Here is a 21,852-nt window from a genome sequence, read left to right as displayed (position 1 = left end):
CCGACTCCATACGACAATCAGACTAGTTCCCTGGATCAACGCCCTATCAAGGAATCTAGTATTTATAACCTGTAATATTATACTTTTCAAGAAAGGCATCCATGCCCTTCTTAAATTTTAACAGTGAATCACTCATTACAACATCATGCGGCAGAGAGTTCCATAGTCTCACTGCTCTTACAGTAAAGAATCCCCGTCTGTGATTATGATTAAACCTTCTTTCCTCCAGACGTAGAAGATGCCCCCTTGTCCCCGTCTCAGGCCTCAGAGTAAAAAGATCAGTAGAAAGGTCTTTGTACTGTCCCCTCATATACTTGTACATAGTAATAAGATCACCCCTAAGCCTTCTTTTTTCCACAGTAAATAACCCCAAGTGTAATAACCTGTCTTGGTATTGCAGACCCCCCAGTCCTCTAATAACCTTGGTCGCTCTTCTCTGCACCCGCTCTAGTTCAGGTATGTCTTTCTTATACACCGGAGACCAGAACTGTACACAGTATTCTAAGTGTGGTCGCACTAATGACTTGTATAGAGGTAAAATTATGTTCTCCTCATGAGCATCTATGCCTCTTTTAATGCATCCCATTATTTTATTTGCCTTTGCAGCAGCAGCGTGACACTGGCCACTAAACGTGAGCTTGTCGTCCACCAATACACGCAGGGCTTTTTCAGTTACAGTTTTGCCCAGTGTTTTACAATTAAGCATATAATTATACATTTTATTTCCTCTGCCCAAGTGCATTACCGTACATTTATCCCCATTAAAGCTCATTTGCCATTTATCAGCCCAAGCTTCTAGTTTACATAGATCCTCCTGTAATATAAAATTGTCCTCCTCTGTATTGATTACCCTGCAGAGTTTAGTGTCATCTGCAAATATTGAAATATTACTCTGTATGCCCCCTACAAGGTCATTAATAAATATGTTAAAAAGAAGGGGGCCCAATACTGACCCCTGTGGTACCCCACTGTTAACTGAGACCCAGTCTGAGTGTTTTCCATTAATAACCACCCTTTGTTTCCTATCACTGAGCCAATTCTTAACCCACATACATATATTTTCCCCTATCCCCATTGTTCTCATTTTATGTATCAACCTTTTGTGTGGAACCGTATCAAAAGCTTTTGAAAAGTCCATATACACAACATCCACTGCATTTCCTTGGTCCAGTCCAGAACTTGCCTCCTCATAAAAACTGATCAGATTAGTCTAACAGGAACGGTCCCTCGTAAACCCATGTTGATATTGGGTCATGAGGTTATTCTTCTTCAGATACTCTATCATAGCATCTCTTAGGAAACCCTCCAGGATTTTACCCACAGTAGAGGTTAAGCTTACCGGCCTATAATTTCCAAGTTCAGTTTTTGTCCCCTTTTTGAATATTGGCACCACATTTGCTATACGCCAGTCCTGTGGTACATGCCCTGTTATTATGGAATCTTTAAAGATTAAAAATAATGGTCTATCTATGACATTACTTAATTCCTGCAGTACTCACGGGTGTATCCAACGAGATTTATGGAATGATTGCTTTCCTTGATTACCAATCTTGGGTCTGTCCTTATGTATGCATAAGATCCAGCCTGCACGTCTTCCTCTGCTTACTGTCACTGAATGGAAACATTGATTCCTGAGGCTGTTCTAAAGACCAACCATATCTCTAATAAAACACAACAATAAGATTGACGTAACCGGTGCTCAGGGCTGGAAAAACCCTGCATCCTTTAGTGCCGCGGACTCCGCTCTACGTCCATTGATCCAGTAGTCTTTAGAACAACGTCAGCTCCTCACAGTATGTGTGACGCCCTCCCTGAGCGTTGGGGTTTTACTCGGTGCCGGGCCAATGTATGGTGGTGGTGTGGGATGTTGTTGTGGCCGTGACCCGGTCCGTGCCCTGGGCTGTCACATTAAAAATGGGCTTTTGGTTGAGTGGTTGTTCGACTACGCCACCTGTGGTTTCTGGTGAAGGCCACCAGCACTGCAACAGTCCTCCGAGGCCGGTGTTCTGGCAGCTTGGTTGGTACTACTCCCCACAGGCGGAGTAGGCCTCAGGGCAGTGAGTGGGCTCTGGGGAGTGTGGTGGGTGCAGTGCCGCGCAGGAATGAACAAACGGAGGCAGTAAGTGAAGTCATCCAAGCTTTACTTACTTTGGTGAAGTAGCAGCTGCAAAGCTTCTCCCTGCTTCTCGTGGCGCGCTGCGGCCACCAGTAAGGGGGTTCAGCACTTCCCAGGTAGATCAGGAGCACCTGTCAAGACCCCGTTGGTGTGTTCCTCTCCTTCTCCTTCTCCTTCTCCTCCCGCTTGTGTCACACTCTGGGATCCACTAAGCCACCGGGCTTTTCCAACAGTGACGTGAAGTACACAGTCAGATATCAGGGGCCGGTCACCCCTCTTGCAGCAGGAATCCCTCTGGCTAGGCCAGAGTGAAGAATACAGGTGGCGACTCCGCTCCGTCCGTATCCCCCTGGGATCATTTTGCCTGTGGAGCCTATCTCCTCTGCTCCCCTCCAAGGCCTTCTTAGAACGGGACCCTGACCGGGCAGAGACACTGGTTAACTCTGACCCGCTCCTCAGCCAGCTACAGACTCTTGCTGGACCCTGACAGAAGACCACAATCAAAGGACCTTGAACTTAAGATGGCCACCTATTATAAATGATTCTATAAGTGCTTCCTGTAAGTGTTTCCTCCACCCTCACCCACTACTTGGTTACCCCTATCTTTGGTCCCCCCCCATCTACTCTATCCCGGAATGGGGCAGCACCCTGGTGCATTTAAGCCCCCTGCAGGACAGGAGTGGTGTAGTGTTGAGTGTGAAGTGGGGTCCTGGGTGATGCTCCATCCTTACCTGGAAAAGGAGATACCACACCTCTATCTGAGGTGCAGTACCCCTGTGGTGACTGAACCCTCAGGGGCGCCACATATGCATTCAAGTTCTACACAAAAATTCAGCGCTATTGGTATGTGGCTTATGGACCTGCCTGCAGACTGGATATACTGTCATAATTAGCAAATGTGCTTAGCACATCAAAAATATGAATTACTTGGGCAATTTTTACTGAATGGATATGGGAATAAATGTAGATCACTGGCAGACCAAGGAAAAGGAAAAAGGCACTGAGGACAGAGCCAAAAAAAACTAACCATAAGCTCTTAAAGCCCTAAACTCTCTTGCTGCCAAAAGTGATCACAGTAGAGTAGTGTACATGACTGAACATCCGTGATCTTAGCACAATATCGAGAATCTTTAGATAGAGAGATACAGAAACAATTCTGCTGCTCATTTCCTTTAAAGGGAATGTGTTAGCAGGTTTTCGCTACTCCATCTGTGAGCAACATGTTGTAGGGGAAGAGATCGTAATTTCAGCGATGAATCACTTACTGGGCTGTTTGCTGCAGTTTTGATAAAATCATTATTTTATCTGCTGCAGATCTACCAGTTCTCTGAATACTGAGTGCTGTATAATCCCGCCCACACCAGATTGGCAGCTGTCTGTGTACACTGTGCATAGGCTGAAAATTGCCAATCGGTAGTGGGTTTTAGAGAGATCATGAATATGGAGGACTACATAGCAGCAGGTTTACTAGGCTTAAAGCTCATACTCATCAGCATAAATAAAATCGGTTCGATGTTGTTCCTGAAAAGTAGGACGAGTGTCATGCGAGTGTCATGTGATTTTTCTCACCTACCATCCGTATGACATCTGTGTGACATGCAATACGTATGCAATGCGTTTTTAACATCAGCTTTTACATACAGTAATTTTCTGTCATTTAAAGCTAGTTTTCTAACTAAGAAAACAGTATTTTATACAGATATAGATAGGTAGATAATGGATGGATAGATAGATAGATAGATAGATAAAGAAAATAATATGTCAGTGAGATATATCATCATTGCAGTGTGTGTAGCTTACTGTTCATGTATTTACTGTAGCTAATAATTAAAGAATTAAAAGAAAAAAATTGTGTAGGGTCCCCCTTAATTTTCTTAACCAGCTGGAGGAAAGCGGACAGCTGGGGGCTGATGTTTATAGTCTGGGAAGGGGGCAATAAACATAAAGCTTCCTAGGCTATTATTATCAGCTCACAGCTGTCCACTTAGCTTTTACTGGTTATTAAAAAGGGGTGACCCAGCAAAAAAATGGCTAGCGGCCCCCCTATTTTTAATAACCAGCTAAGTCTAGGCAGACAGCTGTGGGCTGATATTAATAGCCTAGGAAGGGGCGATGGATATTGGCCCCCTCCCAGACTAAAGACATCAGCCCTCAGCCATCAGCCCGCATCCATCAGATGCACCAATTCTGGCACTTAGCCTCCGCTCTTCCCACTTGCAGTGACATGTGGGATAATAGTTGTGAGGTTGATGTCAGCTGTTTTATGGCCGCTGACATTAAGCCCAGTGGTTAGTAATGGAGAGGCATCTATAAGGCACCCCCATTACTAACCCCATAGTCAAATGTAATAAAGACACAGAGTAAAGTCCTTTATTTGAAATAAATACTCCCCACCCTCTTTTACCATTTATTACTGTATAAAAAATAATAAAACACCATATTCCTCACCTGTCCGCCAATAATCCATTTGTCCAACAAAGATCCCAACTCAGCTACATCTGGATGCGCACAGCTCATTTCGGCAGCGTCAATGCGTCTGTGAAGCCGGATGTACGCTTCCCAGCTTCAGAGACACACTGTTCATGACCGGAAGTTCAGAAGATGGCTTCTGGTCATGCACAGTATGCCTAGATTTGCATGAGCTGGCGATGAGGACGGCTCGTGCAAATTATGTTATCATGCCCACAGGGGCGTGATAACATGGAAAGAGGGCTGACTTGTCTGGGGCAACTAGCGCCCCATCGACTAGTCAAAGCCTTCATTAGCACAGGAAACAGGGACATTATAAATGTTTTTTTAAAGCATTTATTTACCTGAATTATATTATTTGAGTCATAGAAATATTAATAGTGTAAAATGAGAGTAATGCTATTAACTTTTGGAATTGAAAAAAGTAACGGCGCAATGGTGCTGACTTATAGAGCGCATCTTCTATTGTGCGTCAATGTGGTTTGAGGTAGAGATGTGGTTGTCAAGTAAACTTGCCAGGATGAATTATTAGATGTGTTTATCACCGAGTACAATGTTCAATTATTGCGATAGAGAGAATACAAATATTACAGATAGGTAAGAAGTTAGTTAACAACTCCTCAGACACCTATTGGGCTATTCTGCAAGTAGACTTGGCAGAGTAGTTTTGTGCCCTGCGGTTAACGCAGCTTTATGTCAATTCCTAGTCACAAGTGTCCTCTCTCCGATGAGCTTGTGCCCAGGATACATAAGTAGCCCTCTCCCCTGGAGCTATATTCGCACTGTGTAGATCTTTCACACCAACATTAACTTTCGTTCTGTATATTCCCAATACACACATGAATGTAAACTGCTCTATAATCCACGGCCATGCTAAACTGCATTGCAGAGGAATATAAACATAAATAGTACTGTGTGCTCCTGTCACCAGGGGGTGAGCACATTCCAGATTTATCGTTCATCAATTACTATAAATGTTCACTCCACCTCCTGTATAAATCTAGTGAGTATTAATACATCTGCCGGCTTGCAAGCACAGGGCAGAGAAGAGGGCACTGGAACTAAATGAGGGAAGATTGGAGGGTAATTGAAGAGGCACCTGATGCTGAAATGTCTTTTATTCTCACAATCATATGGAACCGTTAACATTATAAGGATGGGCTGATTTTCGAATCATTAATTCATTATGTATTACATTTTAACCTTTGATGTTACTTAAGGGTGTAGAGAAAATAATTAAATATGCAGCAACCATATTTCTTGTGCAGAGAATATTAAATTGAATAGGACCTACAAGGAGCATAAGAAATGTATTGATGCTATACAGTAAATCTTTAGTTGCTCAATTGCATTTTTCATAAGTAAGAGGCGACAGTGAGATTACTGCTGTAATGAAAATAATTACATATCAATTTCATTATGTTATAATAAAAGGCTAATGATATATTCCCAATGCAACTAAACAATTATTAACAATGTGATTGTAAGAGGGGCAAGCCGAAAGTTACTGCATTCTCTGTAGTGTCTGTGGTGTATACCAAGCACACACTGACGGCCCAAACAGAAATCAAACTATAGGAACAGCTTAAAGGGAATCTGTCAGTAGGATCAACCCTCCTAAGTCATCTATATGGGCCTGCAGGTCATAGGAATCTGAAAAAACTATACTTGATATCTGTAATCTGATGTCTTATTCCAGGGAAATTCACATTTTTCTTATATGTAAATGTGCTGTTAAGATCTATGGGCTGGACACCCATCTGTATGAGAATCTGCCTCCAGAGCTTGTTTTAAATTAAAGGAGCTAGCAGTGTGAGACATATAACTAACACAGAACAGTAGAACTGAGCACATTTGTAGCTGCAGCTCTCACAGCTCTGCTGTAATGCAACCCTGTTGGCCTGTGAGATAGAAGCTGAAGCTGAGAGGAATCTGTAGATGTGTCAGGTATAATCACACACAGCTCTGCAGTGAGATCAGGAGAGCAGAGAGCGCCCATTGCTCATCACACAGGTAACTCCCCCTTCATGTAAAATAATCTAGAGGCAGATTTTCATGCACATCAGTGTCTGGCCCATTTGCATATAACAAAAATGTGGATTTCTCGGGAATAAAACATCAGATCACATATGTCAACGTATTATTTTATTTAAAGGGAACGTGTCATGTCAGTTGGAGCATATAAACTGCCCCCAAGTTGTTAGTGATGCAATGTGCATCACTAACACAATTTTTTCATTAAAATCAGCACTATAATCTTTTGTAAAAAGCACTTTGCGCTGTGATGAGCGGCTCCTGCGCGTGCACAGTCAAGCTGTGTTTAGTCCCCAGCTTCAATGAGCGGGAGCCGCTCGTCACAGTGCACACGCAGATCGCCAATCAAGAATGAGCAAGCGCGTCTTTAAAATACATGTTGCGCAATCGTGGCTGACAGTACACAGCGCGGGATTTCAACAGGTATATTCATATGACGTCGGCAGTGGGCGGTGACAAGCCGGACTGAATGAAGTGAAGAACACCCCTATGACTAAACGCGCAGGTATGGTATAAGTACATAAAGTGCTTTTTTAGAAAAGATTATAGCGCCAATTTTAATGAAAAAAGCGTGTTAGTGATGCACATTTCATCACTAACAACAACCTGGGGGCAGTTTACATGCTCCAACTGACATGACAGGTTCCCTTTAACTTTCTATGACCTGCATGCTCATGTAGACAGGAGGAGATTTGATCCTACTGACAAATGCCCTTTAACCTGGCATTTTTACATTCATCCAATATAGAGGTACTTATACTCTTTATGTTACACAACGTGAGAACTTTTCTAAAAATATATGCAGTCTCTGGTCTCTCCACCTTTACTGGCACACCTAATCTACCCAATCGGTCACAGGCACCAATTCTTTTCTGGTTCCGGTGAAGCTCACACTTACACTGGTATTTGTGAATGCTCTTTACATCAATTGCTCTCTATGTCTCGGTGTAATACCCCAGAGTTGGGCATTCCTAGAAAACTCTGTATAGGTTGTGACAGAGACACTGGTTTTATATGCGAGGAGAGGTATGTGTCACTTAGGATGCTCTCCTGTCTGAACTAAGACCTACGGAATTTCTGCCAGCATGTTATATGCTGGGGGTTACCTCTTTAAAAGGGTGTGGTTTTATAGGAATGACATAGAGATGGAAGGGAAGTCATTCCCCATACCTCCCCCTCAGGGTGTGGCTGAACAGGGTTTAAATGTTCAGTCAGTTTGTTTTCCTGTGTGGAGTGTGTGGTCTGGAGATTGAAGTCTCCAGGCTGTGTGTGGCTGATGCCAGAGAGCAACACCGGAGGACTGGTGTTGCTGAAACTTCACAGGACTATCTGCAGCCGGCAAAGGCCTTGCTGGCTAGAGGACTCTGTTATATTTCATCTTTTGTTTTCCCGTTAACCCCAAGAGGGACTGTTTATTTTTATGGGATGCTGCTGGAGTTTATACCACACAATAAACCCACAGGAAGTTTACCCAAACCGTGTGACCTATGTCTGCCTCCGGAGAGCTGAGCAAGTCGCTTGCCACAAGGTTAAATGTATATTAATTTTATTGTGACTCAGCAATTATTATGTTAGTTGTAAGGAAACAATTAAAGGGGTTGTCCACTACTTTGACATTGATGTCGCACGCGGCACACCCGCCGATCAGCTGGCATTGGTGCCGTCGGCAGTGGCCACCAGCCAGAAGTTCTTATGACGCGCCCCCAGGGCCGTGGGGTACTCGGCAGCCGGGCCCCTCGATGCCGGTTGGGGGATATCACGGTGGCTGGCCCGGTCCGTGACCCAGGGCGGTCAGTGCAAAAAAAGGGGCTATTTTTATATGGGGTTTTTGGGATTGTTCGTGACGCCACCTGTGGAATGCGGCCAAAGGGAGCCGGCGCTGCGCAGCAGTCCTCTGGAGCTGGTGTTACGGTAGCAGGGATGGTGTGGCTCTCCACAGGTAGAGCTAGCTCCAGGGCAGTGTAAGGCAGTGAAGGTTGCACTGGGCGTTGTACTGCAGGGGGAAAGATGGCGCAGACGAAATAATGGACAGAGGTAGTGCGGTGCAGTCATCCGAGTCTTTACTCACAGTTCTTTAGTTCCTCAGGGTGCACTGTCAGCTTACAGCCTCCCGCGTCGAGCTGCGTTCACCAGGCAGGGATTCAGTTCTTCCTCAGGCAGATTAGGAGTACCTGACAGAACCCCACTTTCTTGTGTTCCTAGCTAGACCGACTTTACGCTGGGTCTTTCTCCCTCCTGCCCTGCGCTGCCCACTCTCAATCTTGTGTGACGCCCTCCCTGAGCGTTGGGGTTTTACTCGGTGCCGGACCAATGTATGGTGGTGGTGTGGGATGTCGTCATGGCCGTGACCCGGTCCGTGCCCAGGGCTGTCACATAAAAAAAATGGGCTTTTGGTTGAGTGGTTGTTCGACTACGTCACCTGTGGTTTCAGGTGAAGGCCACCAGCGCCGCAACAGTCCTCCGAGGCCGATGTTCTGGCAGCTTGGTTGGTACTACTCCCCACAGGCGGAGTAGGCCTCAGGGCAGTGTTAGATCTGGAGAGTAGTGGTGGGTGCAGTGCCGCGCAGGAATGAACAAACGGAGGCAGTAAGTGAAGTCATTCAAGCTTTACTCACTTTGGTGAAGTAGCAGCAGCAAAGCTTCTCTCTGCTTCTCGTGGCGCGCTGCGGCCACCAGGAAGGGGGGTTCAGCACTTCCCAGGTAGACCAGGAGCACCTGTCAAGACCCCATTGGTGTGTTCCTCTCCTTCTCCTTCTCCTCCTGCTTGTGTCCCTCCCTGGGATCCACTAAGCAGCCGGGCTTTTCCAACAGTGACGTGAAGTACACAGTCAGATATCGGGGGTCGGTCACCCCTCTTGCTGCAGGAATCCCTCTGGCTAGGCCAGAGTGAAGAATACAGGTGGCGACTCCGCTCCGTCCGTATCCCCCTGGGATCCTTTTGCCTGTGGAGCCTATCTCCTCTGCTCCCCTCCAAGGCCTTCTTAGAACGGGACCTTGACCGGGCAGAGACACTGGTTAACTCTGACCCGCTCCTCGTCCCAAGGCCTGAGAACGAGGACCGTGAATCTTCAGCCAGCTACGGACTCTTGCTGGACCCTGACCGAAGACTACAATCAAAGGACCTTGAACTTAAGCTGGCCACCTATTATAAATGATTCTATAAGTGCTTCCTGTAAGTATTTCCTCCACCTTCACCCACTACTTGGTTCCCCCTATCTTTGGTTCCCCCCATCTCCTCTATCCCGGACCGGGGCAGCACCCTGGTGCATTTAGGCCCCCTGCAGGACAGGAGTGGTGTAGTGTTGAGTGTGAAGTGGGGTAGTGGGGTCCATCCTTACCTGAAAGAGGAGATACCACACCTCTGTCTGAGGTGCAGTACCCCTGTGGCGACTGAACCCTCAGGGGTGCCACATTCCCCCATGGTGAAACACAGCACGTCCGCGGGCTGCAATAGAGCAAAGTATTGGTACAGACATTCAGAATTTTAAATGTTCTTGTAAACAATAAAACAATCTTCCCTTTATGGGAGGTTTGGACACTTTTAATGTTGCAAGATATATATTGTATAAATATATAAAACATTAAGAAGGCATTATGCATGTAGAAAATACTGTAGAAAGTGCTAGTTCAGCAGCATGAGGGACCTGCCCAAAACCCTACACGTAGGCCCTGGGGTGGCTGCAGGGCATGGAGATCCCGAGTTGGACCTCCAGTAGAGCCACACCAGACAGGTTTTGCTTCTGAGGTCAGAGGTAGAAGTAGAAGTGGTTCTGCATAAAACCAATAAGGGGCACCTAAATAGGTGCAAACTATTTACAACGTGAGTCTGTCTCATGCTCAGCATCCGCAGGGACAAATGTTTGTAGATAACCGGGTGCAAAAAAGGAAACTAGAAAACAAAGAAAACGTTCACACAAAAGGGAGGTGCATCCTCCGGGGCTGCTTAACAGTGGTATCCCCACCGGGGAAAAGGCTCATTCTTTCCAACGGAGCCTGAACGGTCTTCTGTATGTAGGTGGTGAGGGCATCCTCCTTGAATACCCTATGCACATCCAGGGCATACCACCCACGCTCCCTGTGGTGGCGGGTGTAAGACACGAGATCCCCCGGGTAGAGGTTCCGGCCAGTGTGGCCCTGCTCCAGCCACGGCTCAACGTCCCGCCGGTTGACAAAGATGTCCCAGCTGAACTGTGGGCTACGAATGAAGCCCCATCCTGCCTCCTGGTGGAAGCGCACAATAAGGCCTTCTTCCAGGGGGCTTGGATGGGTGACCTCCGCCTGACGGGCCTGTGACTTGGTAGCCTTGGTGCGCACCTCCAGGCGCTCGCAGCGGATCCTCCTCCCTCGCCGCTCTTTGTCGAGCTGGAGGAGCTCCTTACGGCAGAACTCCTCCCGCCTCCACGCTTCGGACTGGGTCTCCTGGGGGAAGCCCATCAAGTCGCCCCCCTGGTTGTCCCAGGCAAACTCTTCTGCCGCCGGGCAGGCGACCGGAGGTGCGGGAAGCGGCAATAGTGGGGGTCGTTGCGGGCCCTCTACTGGTGCAGACCAGTCCGGGTTGGGGCAGGTGTACACCCAGGTGAGTGCATGGTTCTCCGGGTCAGGAGTCAGGAGGCGTAGCAGGCCTCCAGGTGTGTCGGTGGCTTGGGCTTGGGCTTCCGGAGTCAAGAGTTGCTCCCAAACGAGGGCGCCCGGAGAGAGGGGTGACGGCAGGAGATCTAGGAGGGCCTCGGTGCGTCCCACGCCCGGGATAGGGGTTTCGTCCTTACCCACTCTTGGGCTGCACAGGGCCTCCTGGGCTTCCTCCACCTGGGCTGAGGCCTCCATATTCAGGTGCGACGAGCTCTGGCGGCGGGCTTTAATCTTCCACAGCATCTCTTCCCTCCAACCAGTGGCGGCCAGTCGTTGGGCCTCTTCGACCCTCCGGGTAAGATCCTGCGTTTCACCGTGGAGGAACTCGGCCTCCTCCGCGGTCAGGTGGATTCCATCCATATTGAGGGAGGTAGCAGCTGGTGGGCCAGTGACGGAGGGCATCTCCTTGGCTGCGTCCATCTCTGCTGCAGGGTGCGGTCTGCTTCTCCTCCTCTTTTCGGGGCGGCTCCAGGGCGGCTGGCTGACGGGCACTCCTTGGGACGTCCCATCCGTCTTGACGGACACTACTATGCGGACAGTCTCTGCTGGAGGGGGCGGTCAGCACTTTTGGCGCCATTGGGGAGCCAGGCCCACGATGGGAGGTCTTAGGTTGCTGTTGTTTTTGCACATAATGGCGTCCGTTCTTCTTGGGTGGGCGCCACATTGAGTGTGTAACGACAGTCTTTTGTGAAAGGCGCGCAGTACCCGGCAGAAATGGGGATTATCTTCTTCCGTTGCTGCGGGCACGCAATCCTGCCGACTACGCCAGTTTTGTGACGCCCTCCCTGAGCGTTGGGGTTTTACTCGGTGGCGGGCCAATGTATGGTGGTGGTGTGGGATGTCGTCGCGGCCGTGACCCGGTCCGTGCCCAGGGCTGTCACATAAAAAAAATGGGCTTTTGGTTGAGTGGTTGTTCAACTACGTCACCTGTGGTTTCCGGTGAAGGCCACCAGCGCCGCAACAGTCCTCCGAGGCCGATGTTCTGGCAGCTTGGTTGGTACTACTCCCCACAGGCGGAGTAGGCCTCAGGGCAGTGTTAGATCTGGAGAGTAGTGGTGGGTGCAGTGCCGCGCAGGAATGAACAAACGGAGGCAGTAAGTGAAGTCATCCAAGCTTTACTCACTTTGGTGAAGTAGCAGCTGCAAAGCTTCTCTCTGCTTCTCGTGGCACCCTGCGGCCACCAGGAAGGGGGTTCAGCACTTCCCAGGTAGACCAGGAGCACCTGTCAAGACCCCGTTGGTGTGTTCATCTCCTTCTCCTTCTCCTCCTGCTTGTGTCCCTCCCTGGGATCCACTAAGCCGCCAGGCTTTTCCAACAGTGACGTGAAGTACACAGTCAGATATCGGGGGCCGGTCACCCCTCTTGCTGCAGGAATCCCTCTGGCTAGGCCAGAATGAAGAATACAGGTGGCGACTCTGCTCCGTCCGTATCCCCCTGGGATCCTTTTGCCTGTGGAGCCTATCTCCTCTGCTCCCCTTCAAGGCCTTCTTAGAACGGGACTCTGACCGGGCAGAGACACTGGTTAACTCTGACCCGCTCCTCGTCTCAAGGCCTGAGAACGAGGACCGTGAATCTTCAGCCAGCTACAGACTCTTGCTGAACCCTGACCGAAGACTACAATCAAAGGACCTTGAACTTAAGATGGCCACCTATTATAAATGATTCTATAAGTGCTTCCTGTAAGTGTTTCCTCGACCCTGATGCTCCATCCTTACCTGGAAGAGGAAATACCACACCTCTATCTGAGGTGCAGTACCCCTGTGGCGACTGAACCCTCAGGGGCGCCACACTTGCTCGGATGCTCTGAAGTCCCTCCTGTCCGTCGGAGTTCACAGACCTGCTTGACCCTCACGGGGATTAGAATGCAGTTTCGGCAACTGACTATATAAGCCAGAAGCCTCCGGTTTTTCCAGCTGGGACTTGAAGTACATGACTGGGCCAGGGGCTGGTCCCCTTCTTACGGCCTACGATCCCTCTGTCTTCTGACAGATTCGGGGGTACGGGTGCCGTCCCACACTCGCCGTACCCCCTAGGATCCCTTCAACAGAACGGAGCCTACTCCCTGCTCACCTCCTGGGCCTCTAACACTAGGCCCTAGTTGTGGAGCAGAGCTCCTACTGAGACTCTGCTCCCAGACTGTTCTTCTGAACTGTCCTCTCACTACTGTTCCTACCACCCTAAGATGACTTCCCTATTTATATCTCCTACCAAAGTGCTCCCCCTAACTACTTCCTCCACCCACACCCACTACTGGTTCCCCCTACCTCTGGGTTCCCCCCACTCCAGCCAGGGGCAGGGCTCAGCAGAAACCTACATTGCGTCTTGCCCTTCCAGCTGGCCTGGAGCAGTGTAGTGTTGGATGCAGGTGTTGGGGTTCCGGGCAGCACTCCCTCCTTACCTGAGAGAAGGAGACACCACACCTCTGGGTGAGGTGCAGTACCTCTGTGGCGACTGAACCCTCAGGAGCGCCACACTTACCTGCGGTGCCTGACAGTCAAGTTGTAGTGGCCACCGCTTGTAACTGCACATTCAATTGAATGGGAGGCGGATGTGCAGTTACAAGCGGCGGCCACCATAACTTGAAGGCCAGGCACCGCAGGCAAGGACTTTTGGTCCGCGAACGTTGCCCCCGGCACCGATGACCGCTGATCAGCGGGGGTGCCGCATTTGAGACCCCGACCAATCATAAATTGGATAGGGCATCAATGTCAAAGTAGTGGACAACTTTTTTAATATACTCACCAAGGTAGAGAACAGTTGGTGGGTGGGGTTTTAGTGTACAAAAGTAAGACACATATTATAGTTGCTTAGTTTAGTCTGTCTAGGGAAGTAGTAGAATACAGTTTGGTCTGAGAGAGAAGAAGATGTAGAGAATACGGAGAAGGGAGGAGGAAGAGAGAGTCTGTGAGAGTGTGAACTGTGATAGCAGCAGGAGAGCATTAGGACCCTGTGAGTTTTGCCTAGATGAGCTCAGAGCAGGGGCAGAGCAGGAGACCCTGTGTGTTCTAAGGGTGTCTGCTGTGTAAGACGCTGGATGGGGCGTCTGAGGAGAACTGCAAGGACTGAACTGCAATAAGACTCTCTCTTTACAAGCTTTCCTGTGGGGGTTGATAACCCCTGGCCCTGGTGAAGCTGTGTCCCTGCTTAAGAACATGTGCTGAGCTGGGGAAAGCTGTGTGGCTCTTTGGAGTTTTGTGGAAGTCCATGCGGAGTGGACTAGAGACTTTGTGCTGAAGGTGTCGAGTGAGAGGGAAAGAGACTTAGGATATCATCTCTGTGACGGAGCGTGTGGTCGGTGGTCTGGAAAACAGTGAGTGACTGGGAGAGGAGAGAAGGGGTCGGGTGCCATTCACATTGAGATACTGACAAGCCTTGTGAAGAGTTCTTCCCAGACCTTGACCTGAGGCTACAGGACTAACGTCCCCGGCGTGTGGGCTCGGCATCGGCCGACAAGACAAGGAACCTTTGCTGTTTTGTGAACGTTGCTTTTTATTTGGCGGCAAAGTTTTCCGGGACTAACTGCAGCCACCGCGATTCACAGGCCTGTGATAAACCACATCTGAGGTTAACGGTACCGTAACTTTAAGATACCCGGGTATCCCTATACTAGGGGAATAAGAGCAATTGGTATAGTTTCATGCATTGTTATTGTTAATAGTGGTAGGATTGTACTCAGTGTGCCATCTCAGGGGTCCCTATAGAACACCCTCACAAGATTAACACAGTGTTTAGGTAAAATTGTTCCAGATCTTTAGAATAATTCACATAAACTGGAAACCTTGAGATTGGCACATTGATTTCAGCTTTTGCTGATTGTGTGTATTTAGTACAGACAGTGTCCCAGGTAGAACCTGAGACTGATTCATGCAATACTGAATTTTAGTCTAATTCCTGTTTTAGTAAAGAAAGTGTTCTTTATTTCTGTCTCTGTCTCAGTTTCTGACTCACTGGATTCCTCTCGGACCTCCTGTCATTACAAGTCCACAATGGAAGTTTAGTGGAGAAGATCAGTGAGCACCAACTACAGCCACAGCCACAGTCAAGCATGTAGGGGACCTCTCCCCTGTGTTCCTATCAGGCTGCAAATGGAGCGCCTAACTTGAGGGAAAGCATGAGGTAGCAACAAAGTCTGCCAGTTGGGGTGAGTGATCGCCTGGTTCTACAGAGCACACACCAGTCTATTGCTGTTGCAAGTGGGCCCAGAACTTAGGAACAACATTCGGCCAGGTGGTGGTTACTCATAGAAGACTATGGGGATCACGTTACTCGATGGCACTTTGTAATGCACACGCCCGGACTGACTGGCGTGTGCGTGTTTAATGATTCCACTGTGCCATGAACCGGAGAGTGCCTGGAGGGGCGTAACTAAGTATCTGCCCGATCCGACCAAGGTCGCACGGCGGCATACGACGCCAGTGCACCAGGGAGGAACCGGGCAGAGGGACCAGGTGCTACTCCAGTTCAGACCCCGGACACGGCTGTTGACCCACACAGGGGAATACTGGAACAGGCAGGTTAGGCTGGCACACCGACTGGTGGGTATAGGCAGACACGGCTGGAATACAGATGGGTGGATGCTGGCGAGCACGACTGGTATGCAGGCAAGGAGGTACTGGCTAGTATGACAGGTTGGAGCACAGAGTGGATAGGACCCAGTTCAGACTGGGACTCAGGAACAGAACCGCAGACGCGGTGGACAAACAGCAGGGTGAGGCCGCCCAGAGTGGCGAGCAAGAGCAGAACAAGACGAGACCGCCTGGAGCGGTGAGCGAGAGAAGAGCAGGACAAGGCCGCCTGGAGCGGTGAGCGAGAGAGGAGCAGGACGAGACTGCCGAAGCAGCGCGCAAAGGGTCGGAGCAGAGCGAGACTGCCGGAGCAGCGAGCAAAGGGTCAGAGCAGAGCGAGACTGCCAGAGCAGCGAGCAAAGGGTCAGAGCAGAACGAGACTGCAGGAGCAGCGAGCAAAGGGTCAGAGCAGAGCGAGACTGCCGGAGCAGCGAGCAAAGGGTCAGAGCAGAGCGAGACTGCCGGAGCAGCGAGCAAAGGGTCAGAGCAGAGCGAGACTGCCGGAGCAGCGAGCAAAGGGTCAGAGCAGAGCGAGATTGCCGGAGCAGCGAGCAAAGGGTCAGAGCAGAGCGAGACTGCCGGAGCAGCGAGCAAAGCGTCAGAGCAGGCCAGAACCGCCGGAGCGGTGAGCAAAGGCAGATCAGGCTAGAACCGCCGGAGCGGTGAGCAAGGCAGAGCAGGCAAGAACCGCCGGAGCGGTGAGCAAGGCAGAGCAGGGGGGACAGGGCTCTGTTCACACGGAACAGACAGGAAGGGAAAGGCAGAACCAGATACCCACAGGGTACTTGCAGTGAAGTAGAGAGTGGACCACAAACTCACAAACGGGAGTACAGGGACAACGAGTAGGAGTTAGGTACGAGTACAGACTCTGCAGAAAAAGGAAAGGTACGGACATAGAGAAAAACAGGAAACAGGCTAGAAGAGTATTCAGACAAGAACAGACACAGTAGCAAGATACAGGAGCGTGTCTAGGTATGCAGCCCCTAGAAGGCGGAAGGAACAGGCTAGGAGCGTGTTCAGACAGGACAGACGAGATACAGGAGCGGGTCTAGGTATGCAGCCCCTAGAGGGCGGAAGGAACTGGCTAGGAGCGAGTTCAGACAGGCCTGGAAATACAGCCTCCAGGAAAGGCAGGCAAGCAAACACAGAAAGGGACCTGGCACATTCAGAGTGAAAGAGCACACTGAATGAAACACAATGCTCAGGCAGGGTTTCTTGGGAGGAGCTGGGTTAAATACCAGATGACAGACAGCAATAGGCTGAGGACGCATCAGGGGTGTGTCTGCAGCAGGTACAAGAAACAGGAAGTGATCGGGTGCCGCCCTTAAGCTGCAGAAACAGAGGCAAGCAGACAGCATGGAGGGAAGCCAGGCTAGCAGACTGGACTGGAGATCAAGTGCGCGCTCTTGCACAGTGGGAGATGGACCACTATGCAAGGACGCCGCCAGGTATGTTACACACTTCATGCTATATGATAGCTAATGAAGGAGGCCACATATGGACAGAGAACCTAAAAGGGAAACTCTACAGCATCAGTACTGGACACCAGGCATTAGACACCTGGAGGGGCTTACTGAAATCGCTCCTCACTTGTTAGCCATTACTCTGCCTCCGCTGCCAGATGTTTTCTGCAATGTGGAACTGTTTTACCATCAGCACCACGTGCTTGACTGTACTGTACTTCTCTTTGGCTGTGAACCCCTGTTGGACTGCGAACGAGTAAAAGCTTACCATCTGTTTTACCATTACCAAAGTCTCCTGGCTTCAATATCTCTCTCTCTCTGACCTCTTCCTAATCCCTGTCTCGCTCCTCACCAAAACACCATGGGGAACATCGACCACATCGCACTCCACCTTGAGGGGACAGTAGCAACGACGTTTAACCCCAGCGCACCCGCAGCCGCGTGCCTCACATTTAACCCTGGAACGCATGACCATAAAAATCTACACTTTCACATACCTGGGGCCTTTTAGGCCCGTGTGCAAATAATAAATAAATGACCAACTGGAAATGACAAACAACTATATACCTGAGGAATACCTAGAGTTTCAAAATTCTAACTAAAGAAATCTTGCAGAAAATAGAAAACATTTTTGCCCAGACTTGGCATCATTTACCACGGATACAGAGTTCCAAGCCCTACATGACCTGGAGTCACTGGCAGCAGAAAATACATTTTCTGCGAACCCTTCTATGCCCACATTCCTATATCCAAAATCACAATCGTTTCCCCCTCTGTCTACCTGTCCATCGGTAGACATTTTTGTCAAACTTGTCAAGGAGGATTTTCTTCAATTAGACACAGGCATCATTCATGATAACCTTTCACGGCCATGTAGGAAAGCTATACAGGACTTAAAGAAACTTAGAGACATTGTCATCAAAAGAGCAGATAAGGGTGGCAATGTGGTTCTATGGCCTGTTGATCTATAAGAAGCTGAAGCTTTTAAACAACTAAATAGAAAAGACTGGTACCAGAAATTAGACTCCATTCCATTATGCACATTCCAACAGCAACTTTCTGATTTAATTCATGAGGGAGTAGACCTCTCCATCATCTCTGCCAAGATGGGAGAGGGGCTACTACCGGTATTCCCGGTTATACCGACTTTTTATCTACTTCCCAAAGTTCACAAAGACCCCCTACGCCCACCCAGCAGACCCATAGTATCTGGGATTGGGGGTCTTTGTGAACCCGCCTGTCAATTCATTGATTTCTATCTGCAAAAATGTGTAGAAACCCTGCCTTCATTTGTTAGAGACACTACCGATGTATTGAGGAGATTGGAGGGGGTCACATTGGATGATGATATGTGGTTAGTCACCTGCGACGTGGAGTCCCTCTATGCGTCGATATGCCACGACCATGGGATCAGGGCCGCTAGAATCTATTTGAGTATGACTAATTTGGAGCCCGATCTGATCACTTTCATTGTTTCACTTCTACAATTTGTTTTGACACATAATTTTTTTGTATTTAAGGACCGCCCCTTCCTTCAGCTCCAGGGGACGGCGATGGGGGCCACTTGTGCGCCCTCATACGCCAATCTCTTCCTGGGGCTGTGGGAGAGAGATGTGGTCATCGGTACACCTGGTCATGATCATGTGATCTCATGGTCGCGGTATATCGATGATATACTATTCATTTGGCAGGGCTCCGCGCCGCAGCTTGACAACTTCCTTGACCTGCTCAATATTAATGACATCAATGTGAAGCTTACTTGGAAATATAGCAAGACACGGATTGATTTCTTGGACCTATTGATTACCAAGTCTCTGGATGGCACCATTAATACTGACATTTTCAGAAAAGAGACATCAGCTAATTCCCTCCTACATTTCGAATCCTCGCATCCACCCAATCTGAAGAAATCTATTCCAATTAGTCAGTATCTAAGAGCACGTCGTATCTGCTCTGACGATCTAAGATTTTGCGAACAAGCTCAGGAGCTATGCACTAGATTTAAGGATAGGGGGTATAAACAACGGGATATCTGTAGGGGCTTCAATCGCGCCAAAGGAACCGACAGAAAGACACTTATCATAGGTCAAAATAAGAAAAAATCCCCTGCAAAGTCTGTCCCCCCACGATTTATTACCACCTTCAATTCAAAATGGAAGGAAATACAAGACATTCTATCAAAACACTGGTCGATATTGCGGACAGACAGGTGTTTACAATATGAACTCCCTAAATACCCTTCCATTACATGGCGCAAGTCACGTACACTGGGTGACATACTCTGCAGAAGTCATTACATTCCGCCTAGAAGTAAGTTTCTTTTTGATGGCCCAGGTCCACCTTGGGGCTGCTTCTCCTGTGGGAAATGTTCAGTGTGCCAATACATTCAGAGAACAAAATCTTTCTCCAATTCTAAACACGATAAAGATTTTAAAATCGTTCATCACATCACATGTGATACGGAAGCTGTGATCTATCTAATTAGATGCCCCTGTGGTCTCCTATATATAGGTATGACCACTAGGGCCCTAAAAATTAGGATTCAAGAACACATCCGTGACATAAAGAATGCTGTTAATTGCAAGGAACCCCAGATATTAAAGACCATCCTCAGACACTTTTTTGATTACCACAATTCCAACCCTAAGGGCCTTAAGGCCTGTGGTATAGATCGCGTCTATATGGGGATTAGGGGCGGGAACGTCAGGCAGAAACTCCTCCAAAAGGAAACTAAGTGGATGGTTGTTTTGGATACGGGTGTCCCCAATGGCCTCAGTGAGGCAATTAGTTTCAAATCTTTTTTGTAAACTCCTCTTCAGTGCTTTTGTGTTTTTATCATGGGGGTCATATGTTTTTAACCTTTTGTTTTAGGTGTGTCTAGTGTCCTATTTTGGATTTTGATTATGTCTATCTTATCTTCTTTAGAGCTGGCACTTTATGCTGTGATACTTTCTATCGTCGTCGGGGGAGTAAGATCTATTTAATGAAAGAACGCATGAGCCTTTGGATCCGTCTACATGTCTGAACAGCCCATAAAAGATGAGCATACATAAAAAGGACTTTCTCTCTCTGCACGTTTTTGGGAAGAATTCGACATACTACTTTGCCCTGTATGCATGACCTAATTATGTCCTTATGTTTGGACCTTCTTATTTTTACTGGGCAGTATTGATATAGTATACCCTCTTATAATATGTTTTTTTGCAAGCATTCTTGCACGACTGCAGAAAGAGAGTCGGTTAATATAATCGGGATATACTATGGCACATGTTTCTTCTAATATATGTATTATCCCATATGTGCGAAGTTAATATGGTTATGCAAAATGTAATGACTTGGGCTAAATGCTATATATACTCGTCTATTTTTTGAGCAATTGTAATGTACATATTTGGCTATCTGTATTGGATTCATTTTATGGGGAAATACACTGTAACTAGTGGGGGATCTGATGGCCACCTTTCAGTCACCACTATCCCCCCTTGCTTCCATGTAGAATGCCTACATCTCATAGATCAGGCACATGCACCATTTCTATTTACCTGTTTCATTGCACTCTCTCAGCGCAGACGCGCACCCGATCATGCGCTGTCCGTGTCCTGCGGCGTCGCTTGCCGGGCGGGTTGCCGGGGAGACGGGGGGGATGGCGTCTGTCCTCCCCTCCGTCACTTCCTGTGACCGCCGGCTGGCTGCGCCCCGGGGCGGGACATCATGACGTGTAGCGCGTCGATTCGCTTTAGTCCCTGCTCCATTCATATATAATGGCCCTCATTCTTTTATTCACACCACGCCTCCTGACGAAGCCGGAAGGTGAAATGCGCGTCGAGGCTGCACGTGGGTTCCCTTCTCCATCGGAGCACTATGACTCAAGGTAATGCCGGCAATTTATCATTTTGGCTGGTTCCGCATTTCTAACATAGAGGGGTTTCATCTGGTCATACATATTCGGCTATGTATCATGCTCTTATATATATTTTCTGTATTGTGTTCACTTTTTGGCATGATAAACTAGTCGTGTGACTATAACGTGACTATAACGTATTTTTATCTATGCCCCGCATTTACACCTTTAATGCTCTGTCTCCGGTGGCAGGGACTCATTGTGTCTCTTTGATCCTTTGGGTATTATAGAGATCTCTTTACCCTTCATTTTACTATTTTAACAGTTCTTCTTCTTCCAAACCTGTTTTTGACACTGTCTTTTAGTCTTTGTGATTATGTCTTAATAAAAAATAAAATATATCACTTTTGCATAAACTGACTCCACATTTTATTCAATTCCCTGCTCTTTGAGACACATTGTTGTTTATATTAGAGATTCGGGAATGATAGTTTTTTCTTTAATACTGAATTTTAGTCTAATTCCTGTTTTAGTAAAGAAAGTGTTCTTTATTTCTGTCTCTGTCTCAGTTTATGACTCACTGGATTCCTCTCGGACCTCCGGTCATTACAAGTCCACAATGGAAGTTTAGTGGAGAAGATCAGTGAGAACCAACTACAGCCACAGCCACAGTCAAGCATGTAGGGGACCTCTCCCCTGTGTTCCTATCAGGCTGCAAATGGAGCACCTAACTTG

At 48.2% G+C, this 21,852-nt stretch overlaps 1 long non-coding RNA gene across 1 annotated transcript in view; it reads left to right on the top strand.

Moving 5' to 3' along the window:
• The window catches only part of LOC141259367 (uncharacterized), a 31,161-nt gene extending 10,059 nt beyond the window's left edge, over positions 1-21,102 (top strand). Inside the window, exons 2-3 of the long non-coding RNA XR_012318409.1 lie at positions 15,185-15,389; positions 20,202-21,102. This is a non-coding gene — a long non-coding RNA (uncharacterized lncRNA). The remainder of the gene's footprint in view (positions 1-15,184; positions 15,390-20,201) is intronic.
• Positions 21,103-21,852: the final 750 nt, after the last annotated feature.

This window comes from Phyllobates terribilis, unplaced genomic scaffold (assembly GCF_046119375.1).
Source record: "Phyllobates terribilis strain yellow unplaced genomic scaffold, ASM4611937v1 Scaffold_3__8_contigs__length_932513732, whole genome shotgun sequence".
NCBI classification, from domain to species: domain Eukaryota; kingdom Metazoa; phylum Chordata; class Amphibia; order Anura; family Dendrobatidae; genus Phyllobates; species Phyllobates terribilis.
Note: the sequence above shows the minus strand (reverse complement) of the source record. Positions and strands in the feature narration are given on the sequence as shown.